The sequence below is a fragment of the Convolutriloba macropyga genome, chromosome 3, assembly GCF_964194025.1.
Source record: "Convolutriloba macropyga chromosome 3, txConMacr16.3, whole genome shotgun sequence".
NCBI lineage: Eukaryota > Metazoa > Xenacoelomorpha > Acoela > Convolutidae > Convolutriloba > Convolutriloba macropyga.
The window spans coordinates 83,884,978-83,896,589 of NC_134470.1; the positions used below are offsets into that span (position 1 = coordinate 83,884,978).

At 36.8% G+C, this 11,612-nt stretch overlaps 1 protein-coding gene across 1 annotated transcript in view; it reads right to left on the bottom strand.

The window, feature by feature from the left end:
• Positions 1-11,191, bottom strand: part of LOC142337341 (uncharacterized) — an 80,330-nt gene extending 69,139 nt beyond the window's left edge. The window contains exons 1-2 of the mRNA XM_075386557.1: positions 10,995-11,191; positions 5,056-5,205 (exon numbers count right to left, since the gene is read on the bottom strand). The gene's annotated coding sequence lies outside the window, so the exon portion shown is untranslated. The remainder of the gene's footprint in view (positions 1-5,055; positions 5,206-10,994) is intronic.
• Between the last annotated feature and the right edge of the window lie 421 nt (positions 11,192-11,612).

Genomic DNA, 11,612 nt, shown 5'->3' on the forward strand with positions numbered 1-11,612 from the left:
ATTTGAGGTGCGATTCCTGGGTGCCTTTGCTAACTACGATTATGTCATCCAGAAAACAGTATGTGTTATTCAGCCCAACCAATGTGTAATCCATTGCCTTTTGAAACTCGGCCGGCATATCTGTAAGGCCATAAAATCCCGTTTTAAAACGATACGTACCCGTTGCTTCGCCGCAAATGATATTAAAATTACAGTGGCGTGCCGTATCGAGATGTAGCTTTAATTGACTATAGGCGTATTTTAGATCGATTGTTGAAAAATATACATTATCTCCCAGATTTGAGTTATTAATATGTTGTGAAATTGAATCGATGAGGCTATCTATGTTTGGCATTTGATACTTGTTTTTGTGGATCGCTATGTTTAATATTTTCGAATCAAGAGCTAATTTTACAGATTTGTCCTTTTTGACCGTAATTACATTGGGAGAAATGAAGTTTTTAGCCGAACATTCTTGAAATTTTTCAATGTGTCCTTGTTCAGAAAGTTTCTTTAGTTCAGCGGATACTTTGTCTAACAAATTTATAGGAACACGTCGGCCTTTTTGATGTGATGGGGTATAATGTTTGTGGAATTTTGAACGAACTGTATGTACTTTAGACTTACCAATTCTGGAGATTAAGTCGGGGTAATCAATAGCAATCTGTTTTTTGATTGGGCAATATTCTTGATCTACCTGATTGATTGTTACTTGATTACTTGATTGATGTATTGAAAATCCAAGAGCTGGAAACAAATCTCTACCCAATAGAGAGCGATGTCCGTCCGCCACTACTTGAATTTCGATTGGATTCGCGTACCAATTGCTGCTTTGAATGGAAGTTTGGAGCATGCCCACCGTGTGAATAGGTTCATTTGAAAATGTTTTCAATTGTTTAGGATTCGCTTCGCGTATCCACTTTGATTTTGGATCATGGGAAATGATTTAGTTCGCCAAGGATTCATTGATTATTGTACATACGCTGCCCGAATCCACCAAAACCTTTGTTGGTGTATTGCCGAGAGTTACAGGAAGGTTGGTTGCGTCCACCGAAGTTGCGGAATCTGTTGAAGATATGACTGCTACACAGTTATCTTCATCTGAAGAATAGTTTGACTCCAAATCGGGATCAAAATTGGCCGAAATTTGATTGACATCTTCATTTTGATCGTCTTTTTCTACGTTATTGACTCGCGGTCTAGGTTTTGGGTTCGAATTGGGATCTTTAGGTTTGCGACAAACCTTTGCGAAGTGGTTCTCAATACCACAGTTATTGCATCTTTTTCCCCGAGCGGGACATTTATTGCGATGGTCGGAGGTCCAGTTAGATCCACAGAAATGACAGGTTGTAGGCTTTTTCCGTGCGGTTGTATTCATATTGGAGAAAGGGGTAGCATTTGCGATACGTGTCCGTTGTACTTGGTTAACCGTTGACTGTGATTCAGTTTTGCTTGCGTTCATTTTTAGTTGGTTGAGTGTACCCATCTCAATATTAATTGCTATTGCCAATGCTTTTTCTGGGTCTACTGTTTCTTTAAGAAGTTCCTTCTGAATGTCTTCATTTTGCATATTCGCGATAAAGACATCCCGGATGATAGTGTCCCCTTTATCTCCTAGGTCACAGTTTTCCGAAAGTTCTTTGAGATGTCCATAGAACTTCTCAATAGGTTCTCCCTTTTGTTGTTTTCTTGTGAGGAAGAGGTATCTATCGAAGGTTATATTATGGATCCGAATGAAAGTTGTATTTAGAACGTCCCAAAGATCCTTCGTTGAGATTATTTCGAGGTTAATGGTTGAATTTTTTGAGTTGAATACACGGCGCCCCTCCATGCCTAAGCTCAAATACATCAGAGAGGATGCTTTTCGATCACATAACTTCCATGGTTTGTCACCACAAAGTACGCCGATTGTCATGACACGTTGACATTGGTTTTTCCACGCTGTTTTTGCCTGCTCATTGCGGGTACGTCGGTCTCCTTCTGATTGCGCCGTCGGGTTGTCCACTGCATCCTCATATGCTGGTTCAGGAGGCAGGAGTACATGTTCTGGAGGGTCTACCAAGAGAAGGTCCACTTCAATTCCTTCTCTAGCGAGGATTGCGAGTTTCAATTGTATTCTCCAAAACTCCCAGCGAATTGGGGGTTCTAGTGTCACCTTTTCCCAAAAGGGTTGACTTCCAAGTGGGGACTTGCCGCTGTCCTTTGTCGCTGACTGCGCCATGTTATATCTTTTATTACTGAATAATTTAGGATTCGCGGTGCGAATGCTTTGTCTTAAGAATTGAGTAGCAAGTGCTGGTCAAATACACAATTACTTGTGTATCGTGAATTATGTTTATTGGAAACGCGACGCGGATCCACTGCTAAGATTAACTTAGGGTTATGAAGAGCAAAGGCAGAGTAACTTGAATTCAGATTGACTAATTGAGATTATGATTACTAGTAATAAATCGATATGAACAAAATATGAAATAATTTAGTAGACTATCGGGAATATTAGTATAGGTGAATATATAGAAGTCATAACTTTTAGTTTATAAAACACATGATATAATTATATATATATAGGGTAAATAATTTAGTACACATAAAGATTTCGATATATATTTAGGTATCCATATGTATCACATCGTCATTGGTCGGCTAAAAGATTGAAAAACATACAATGTAGTACACATTTTGCAGAAGACCGGGTCTTCTCTCTGGACCTCTTTGCTTTTAATATTGATAATGCCCAGAACCCAAATCTTGGCTTGACCAAACAGACCAAAAAAAGTATTGAACAGCTCGATTAGACAAAAACGTTGTTAATTGGCCAAAAAAGAACCAACGTTTTTAATGGTCAGATCAAACGGACCAACATATTGGTATTGGCAAGAGATAACTGATTAAAGGAATTGGTTTTGACCAGACAAGGTTCAATCTGGTTTTTATAAATGGGAACCCCTTGTCCGGGACCCGAGTCGCTCTTGCAATCACCTGTGTTGGGTAGAATGCCGAATTTTCGTTTATTTAAATGATAGATATTTTTTTCGAATTCAAGAGTTCATTGATCGAAATAACTGAATTGCTTGAATTTTTTTCGTTTTAGTGTGCATTACAAACATTAATAAAACTTTCAATAAAACAAAAAAAATTCAAGCAATTCAGTTATCTCTTAGAAATGAAAAAAAAGAAAAAGTAACAGTTTTTACAGAAAAAAAACTTTTCTAGCTAAAAAAAATTTGATGAAATTTGAACAAAATTTCATATACAGTAAGTTCGCCTCAAAAACGCAGAAAAGTTAATTAGTTTCTTAATGTCCCGAAATTAAAGGATCCAATCATTGCCTCCTTGTCCATTCAAGTTATTTTAAAGAATCACCATTGAACCCAAAAACCTTCACTTTTCTCTGCTTGGCTTTCAGTTAGTGGTTTTTGGATTGTTTCAAGAAATTTGATTCAAGCACTCTTTTTTGTGCTGAACGTAAAAGATGATATGGTGATATGCCTTGACCAATTTCTCACTGTTTTTTATAATAAAACAAGACTTTCAGGAGTTGGGCTGATAATAGTAGAATGATTTATATGCGGGAAGCTGGGGGGTGTATTCTTCGAGATCCTTTTGGTAGAGGGAGATCCCTGAGCCCGTAGGAGAAATCTTTTATGTTAAGGAAATGGCAATTGCGCTATATGCATGGAGAGTCACAGCAAAAAAAATAATCCCACTCACTTTCTTGAAATACAGCGTCGTCGTAGCGCTGACCTCTATCCGCGAGTTCTAGCCGCAAGTATCTCGCATGACAACGAATTCCTAGAACTTTTTCTCGGTTGGCAGAATCGCCCTCCAGATCCGGAGTTCGAATAGCGCTAAATGGGCCACAGTCTCATCTCTAGAGACACAGTTCTCATCCTCTAAGATACTAGCTCCTTGAGTTTTTCCCGAGAAAACTCAAATTGTTAGTTTTACATTTGTATGTCTATTTTTCATCATTATACAAAATTATATTAATTTCCTATTTCTTCTTGTTACAATACTCCCTTCCCCTTAATTTGGAAATTAGGAACGTTTTTACTTTTTTTCTTTACTCCAATCGGAGCTCAGTTAGACATGAATTGTACTTACCGTGAACTTAAAAAAAAACGCTGGGCAGCTCGCTCTAGCTAAAGAAGGATATTAACCAGAAGTTAAGCTGGTAACTTTGATCGAAACATAAGCATTTTAAAAAATGATGAACGTAAGTCTCTTAAGTATCAATCAGAGATTCACATTCTACAACTCTCCAACCAGCTGGGACCAAATCTTCACTATATGACATTGAGAGACAGCTTGACAATTTACCATCAAGGTCGCCGATACTGAAAAGAATACCCCTTTACTGCCACCCTTGCTACTTCCACAACTGACAAGATGTATATTACTTACTCACGATACTAGTCTTCAACTTCACTTGACAGGGCATACACACTCAATATCTTTTCAGCTGCTACTGAAACTAGAGATCAATCAATTTAAACACTGGAGATAGATGTATTAGAAGAATGTTCATGCTGCAGAATTCTCCACAGACTGAGACTAATCCATTCTCTCTTGAATATTGCATACACGTTGGCTTCTTTCTGTCTTGTAAATAGTTACACTGTGTGTACACCATTGTCTCCGTTGATTATATATATATATATATATATATATATATATATATATATATATATATATATATATATATATATATACATATTTATATATATACATACATATATATATATATATATATATATATATATATATATATATATATCCTTAACACCTTTATGATTGAACATTATCTTCTGTGTTTCATAGAGTTGGTCAGTCAGAGAGGAATAGGTAAGTCTACTTCGCGCGCAGAAATAGTAGCCATAGTTCTTGATAATTTAAGGCAGTAAAAACAGTGTCTGCCTTAATTGTTGCCATATTTATTTTAAATTTGAGCGCAAAGGGAGTAGCGCTGTCAGCTCTCGTTCAGTTTATTCATGTTAACAGGTACACATCAAGTATCATTCTTCTTACACACTGTAACCTTTCACACTGTCCAAATTCAAATTCGGATAATCTTACTTGAGTAACTCCAAAGTACTCAATGGCCATGGTGATTTCCCGAGCACCCACTACCCGTGCAGTTGAGTTCGCTCTAGGGGGGAGAGGGTTGGGGGAGTCTTCAATCGTTATGACGTCACTCGAGTACAAGCCATGGCTGACAGATCTGATCTAAAAAACACGTTCATTTCTCCTTATTTCCTTGGCTTTTTAAGCAGTTTTTATATAGTTAGTCGACCTGAAAGTCCAGGTATGAGCCCAGGTATGAGCCTCGACCTGTGAACAGACTAAAATACATTCTGGGGGGGGGGCATTTTTGACTAACAATACGAGTTATACTGATATCCTTCGTGAATATTTAGGACAAGCTAAAGTCGAGCAGGCAATCTCGTTTTGAGCTGAACTTGAGATGTTCGCTGCTGTCGAGCTGAATTCATTATATCTGAGCTATTTGTTTTGAGCACTGTGCACTGCATGGATAATTGCGGGCTTCAGAAACTGGACAGCAAAAATGCAAATTAATCAAACAAAACCCTAAGGCGAAATTTTTTCAAGCTGCTGCGCTGTTGAGCTCAGTTTGGATGAATCATTGGTCTTGTTTCAGTAAACTGAATTTGGTAAACTGATTATAAATTACTCTTTCATTGTCCGACCAAACAAAAAAAACTAACCAATGCAGTCAGTTAGTTATATGCCATATGATTCCTTGACCTCTTCTTAAGTCCATATCTCAACTGGGGTCGGCATAATTTACCCTTCTCATTATAAAAGTTACAGAACATGAAGAAGTTCCAAAAAATCAACAAAGATTTCTGCAGAGTGTTAAACCTTCTTTTCCAGCTTGATAATTTTCTGCCCACTGGCAGCAGCTATAAACTATGGATTCTTGTAATTATTTTTGGGGTATCACCATTATAATATTTTTGGGTTTCATCTGAACGGACCCTAGACAATACGTAATGTCAGATTTGTAAATATTTCCTTTTCTATGATTCATATCAATTCAGAAATCGCAAATACTTGAAAGGTGCTGGAACAAATGTTTAAACAACCACCCTAGTCCAGACCCCAGGTCAAATTTGCAAAAATTTGCAAATTGATTTACAAACTTTGTAAAATAATGTATTATATTTGAAAATATTTGCAAACAGGTTTTGCAGATTTGACATTACAAGTTTCATATGTACTTTAACGGCAATAACTCATTTGAAACACCGGTTTCAACAAAAAAAATATCCAAGTCTTGATTTTTAACTTATATTGCCTATGCCGAGCGTGACTCGTAGAGTGGGCAACAAAAGATGCAATATTAAAGCTTCCAGAGACTTACAGCTTGGTGTTTAAAATGTTTTTTACGATTTTTCTCGCTTGAAATAAGAATTTCCCCTGACCCGAGTCAATTTGAAAGATGAAAAGTGTTCAAGTACTGTGAAAACAAATTGTCAGAAGTGCGTTGAGCTGGATATAAACGTAAGGGAAGCAGAAAAGTAGGCACTACCTTTTGCGTAGCAATAAATAAACGTTTTTGTTGATTAAATGTGTAAATTTCGAAAATGGTAAAGTGTCACTTTTGTTAGCCTTCCGATCCATCTAAAAAGCGTGCCATAGCAAAACAGCACTCCTACTGAGGGTAAAACACAGCTAAAAACTGAAAATTGGAGTCCCAAATCTTTTCGCCGTGAACCAATTTTTTTCTCGGGCCTACCCGTACCTTGATCACAGTGAGTTTCAGTGATGTACCATTGACTTTCAATAGTAACCATTACTGAATCAGACAAATAGATGTTTAAATACTTCTGCCAGTCTGCCCAGAGTCCATTAAGAATTATCCCAGTCTGTCCTTCTTCTTCGCAGCCTAATTTACATTATTGGACAAAAGTGCACAGAATGTTTCACATCAGGGTGTACATACAAAGACCTGACAGACTGTACATAGCAAATTTTGAAAATATGGAATAACTCGCTGTCATGCATGAATATTTTAAAATGGCGATACCCTCTTTTCCATAGCTATTTCTACTAACTAAACCACAGCTACACCACTACATCAAACTACACCACAACTAACTCGCACATCGACCTCCACCGACCTCCACCGACCTCAGCAACCGAATTCCCAGTGTTAATCCCAGTGTTAATCAGTCTATTCATGTTTATCTTTTTCCAGTGTTTGAATAGTAGACTCAATGGTCTTCGTATGTTGTGTATTTCAGATCTGATTGAAACTTGTGTTCCCGTTGCCACTGTTGATTGAATTTGATTTTTGTAAGGATGGAAGTCATCGTTAAACTGCATGAGTCGTTGATTGAATGTGAAGATAGAGAATCAGTGTTATTAATTGCGAAGTTTATCCGCCACCGACCTCCGACGATCTCCACCGACCTCCGCCACCGACCTCAGCCAGCGACTTTCTCCACCAACCTGCACCGACCTCCGTGATTAGTGGGAATATTTTGAAGTGAATTTTGTTACTTGAAGCAGATACATTTCGAAAACTTAGAACTTCGAAAACATTTATAGAACTTCGAAAACAGATAGTGAAGTCCATTTTGATGCATTTATTTTCCTTTTCATGTGTGTCATTGAGCATGAATATGAGCATAATTCAATTTCGATCTCGTTTGTTTCGTTTCTATTAAGTGCAAACAAATGCAGTTGTGAAATTTTAATTGCCTCTTGAGACGGCAAATAAAAGCGCGGGTAAATTGATACGCGCCTTTATGCGCAGATAATTGTCAGCCGGCAATAAATGCTACACAGGCAAACGGAAGAATAAACTTAGCCATGCCCAGACAGATAACAGGGGCTGAAAACTTTCATGCTCAGAAACAAGTCAGTTTAATGACTCATTGACCTACAAAAACCAGACTGTAAATTTAAAAGTGGGACATGTACAGAGCAATGGGCCAGACAAAATCCAGAATGGTTTTTGCCCTGAATCAGCAATGAATTGCACTGCTAGAGTGGTCCGGGTAAACAGAATTTTTCGTATCAACTTCAACAATTGAGATGAGTTAAGTTGTTTTTAAGGTAAAGTTACCTGAATTTTATTTTGTATGTGTCATTAAATAGCGCTGTGCGCAGCAACGGGTTGTTTTTATCATTTTTTTTACGAATTTGCAAATGTTTGCTATTTTTGCCTTCGTTTGCAAAAATTTGCAAATTTGACCTTCAGCAGTGAAAATTTGCAAATGTTTGCAAATTTGACACTAATCCAAAAAAATTTGCAAATATTTGCAAATTTGACATTACAATTGGACTAGGGCAGTTGAAGCTCTCAGAGCTACTTCTTGGCAAATGAGATCCCACGCGGATGCCAAAATATCACCTCAGCTGGTTTCAACAACATCACCTGACTTCTATTCTATTAACATATTGCTGTAGAAGTTTCTTAAAACACTGAATCAAACATAACCTTCATCTTCACATCTGTTTTCATTGATTTCTTCCAACTGTAAACTTCACCCAAACATTTATTTGCTTTTAAGACTTCGTTGAGATTACTCAATTGCTTTCCTTGTTTTGGCCCACATGTCTGTGACCATGTAGACATTACCGTGAGATGGAAACGTTTCTATTTCCCACTGATGAAATCAACCGAAAACGAGCAACCCAACGTTCTTCTGCCAGCCTAAGTTTACCCTCAGGAATACAGGAGCACTGTTTTAATTGCAGCTCAATTGAAAAACTCGAAAAATTTGCTTCGTTGTTTTTTTACGTTAGGTATACTGTACATAGAGATATTAATATGTTGAATGGTATTCAAACGAACAACCTTTATTGTCCTGTTGCATTATCGTTTAAAAATTTCCGAGTGTATTGCTGGGTTGGGCTCATTAATTTTTATAGTAAAGAAGTTAATCCATTAGGATTCGAATCAAAGAACTAATTCTATGAAATGCAGTGTTGCTCTTTTTTAATTTTCACATTCATCAACGGTTATTTCAGTGTATCAATTGCAATTTACAAAACAAACTCGGTTTTTGCGAAACTTCTAGCTTATTTTTTGACGTTAACATGAAGACAATATTTTTGATATTTGGTCGTTGGTTGGTTTTAACTTCTTTCTTTTCAGGACTTCTGTAATGGCTACTTGACTCTGCTTGAAGTCACTGAGAACTTTTGGCGCTTATCGAAAACCGCAAAGCGGTTCGAAATATAAATCCACAATTTTGAAGTGACTTCAGCAGAGTCAGGTAACCATGCTTAAAACACAAAAAGCGCACGTTTTGAAATGACGAAAGTCAGCGAAAGTCAATTTCTGGCTATGTAGCAACTTCTGGGATATTAATTTCTGGCACTGCAGAGTTTGGGCATTTTAAAATGTGCACTTGAGTGTTTTAAGGAAAATTAAGAACTTGATTAGGCTTTTTTGTTATTTTGAAAACAGGAGAATTGCAGCACGGGAATATTCCAACCCTGCAGATTCACATGTTCGGGTCAATTCTCTGCAAAACGAGGATAAAAAACTAACAAAATATCAAAAACAGATAAAATAAACAGTTGTATGATTAAAAAAATGCTTCCATCACAAATCGCTTTGTAAAGTTTTTAAAGCCACAAAAGGGGGCAATTAGATCTGCCGTTAAGAACACTATGAGATGAATAGAAGAAACAAAATCAAATAACAACAAACGATAATTACATCCAATCCTCAATGTTTTTTTTTGAAAAAAAAACTTGACTATAAAGTTAAATGGCGTCAAGCTAAATAAATTGAAATGTGCTTTCCAGATAAAACGTAGGACCATTCGGAAAATTGACTTAGGTCGACTTAGGTCGACAGCGACCAATTACAATCCCAACTAATTTTGGACGGGAAGAGTAATTATTAGGCAAAAAATACACTTGATAATGCTGTTTGACCGCCAGGATCATGACCGTCAGGATCACGAAATATTAAGGAAATGAGTTCTCCGACCGAAAAATTAAAACCTTTAAAGTAAGTGATGCATTTTGGATAATTATTGCGTTAAATTATTAATAAACCGGCAAACCATTAATTCAAGAACGCTCCCAGAGGAAGCGCAAATAAAACAAGCTCTCTCAGGATTTAACAATTACAAGCGTTTTGAGATTGTGTAATCAATTTTTAAGTGAGTAAATCCATTAAATTCAAACAAAGGGGACTACAGAATCTAATTTCGTGACTTTTTCATGAAAAAAGGCTGAATCTTGAAAAACTTAGCAAAAATTTTTGTCGCAAATAAGATCAATAATTTCAATAACCCCAATTTTTAGAAAAATTGGCAAAATTTGCGTATAAACAAAAAACAGCTATTAAGAACAAACAAAATCCGTCAATTGTTCACAAAAGTTTAGACTCGATAGCCCCTGGAAAAAATGAAATTCAAAAAAAATCTTTTGAATTACATAATCTACATTGGGAGGGACTTCTATTGATACAGCTCACAACCCTCTTTGATGAATAATCGATCTGCCAAGGTTGACTGAAAACAAACATATGAGTATATAGCTCCACTAAAGCTTACGGAGGAAACATGAAAACTTTCTATATTTCCAATATGTGCGTCTCAAAAGGTGAAAACGGTGGTTACCTTGCGAGGACCATGGTAATGGAAACCTGTAAAAACGATTTTTTTAATGCTACTGAGCGTCAGAAAGTAATCCAGATTAAATACTTTAATTTTTTCGTATCCGGAATAAAGTCGAGCCTATTTCTTGTTCCCTATACAAAACAAACAATTCAAAATATTGTGAAAAAATCTTGTTATCTGATTTTTGTGTTATATTCTCATACGGCTAGTGTAAAATCATGTGCCAAACTATCCAACAGGAGTCTCGAGGGAACTTTGAGGACAAAAAGACTGAGTATGACAAATGAAACGTCTTCAGCCGTTTCCCAATTATACTTGCCCAATGATGAAATTGAATTGGTGGTAAGAACGGCTGCTTCACGATGATTTGTCTCTCTTTTTTTTCTTTTCATAAAATCTTACCTCATATGTGTACTTTCTGCCGGCTGTCAGTTGAAGAGAATTGTGCAAAATCCACCCTGATTCAGCAATCACATGACTCATATATCTGTCCAGAGTCTTGTCAGTGATGTTGTATCCATCCACCCTTCTCTCCTGAGCCCATTTGAATTGAATTGCCTGTGTGGAACCTTCACTCTGTAGAAAATGATAAAATATTATATTTGCAACCACTCTAGTGATCAGCGGATTCAAATCTTGCAACATTTTGAACTAAAATACGTTTTTCCGACAATTAGCTAAAAACATCTCGAGCCGACCAAATCCTTCCCTTTTAACTTCAAATTTCTCAAGATTCCTGTTTTCATCACTAGAGCGTTGAGATGAGATAATTTTTCGTAAGTTTTGCATACCGAATAGCAACTGGTTTGTAAACTTATCAGAAGTCCGTCACTTTCTCAGCCTAATTTTGCTTAAGTTCAGTGGCCCAAAATTCTCTAACCCATAAAACGGTGAAATGGAAATCAGCGTCTATTAGAAAAAATCCTCGGAACGTTTGAAAGACTTGAGTTAATAAAGCATGCATAATCCAACCGTCAAAAAGAGTAGCCATCGACTGACTGCTAGGGAACAAACTTTGAA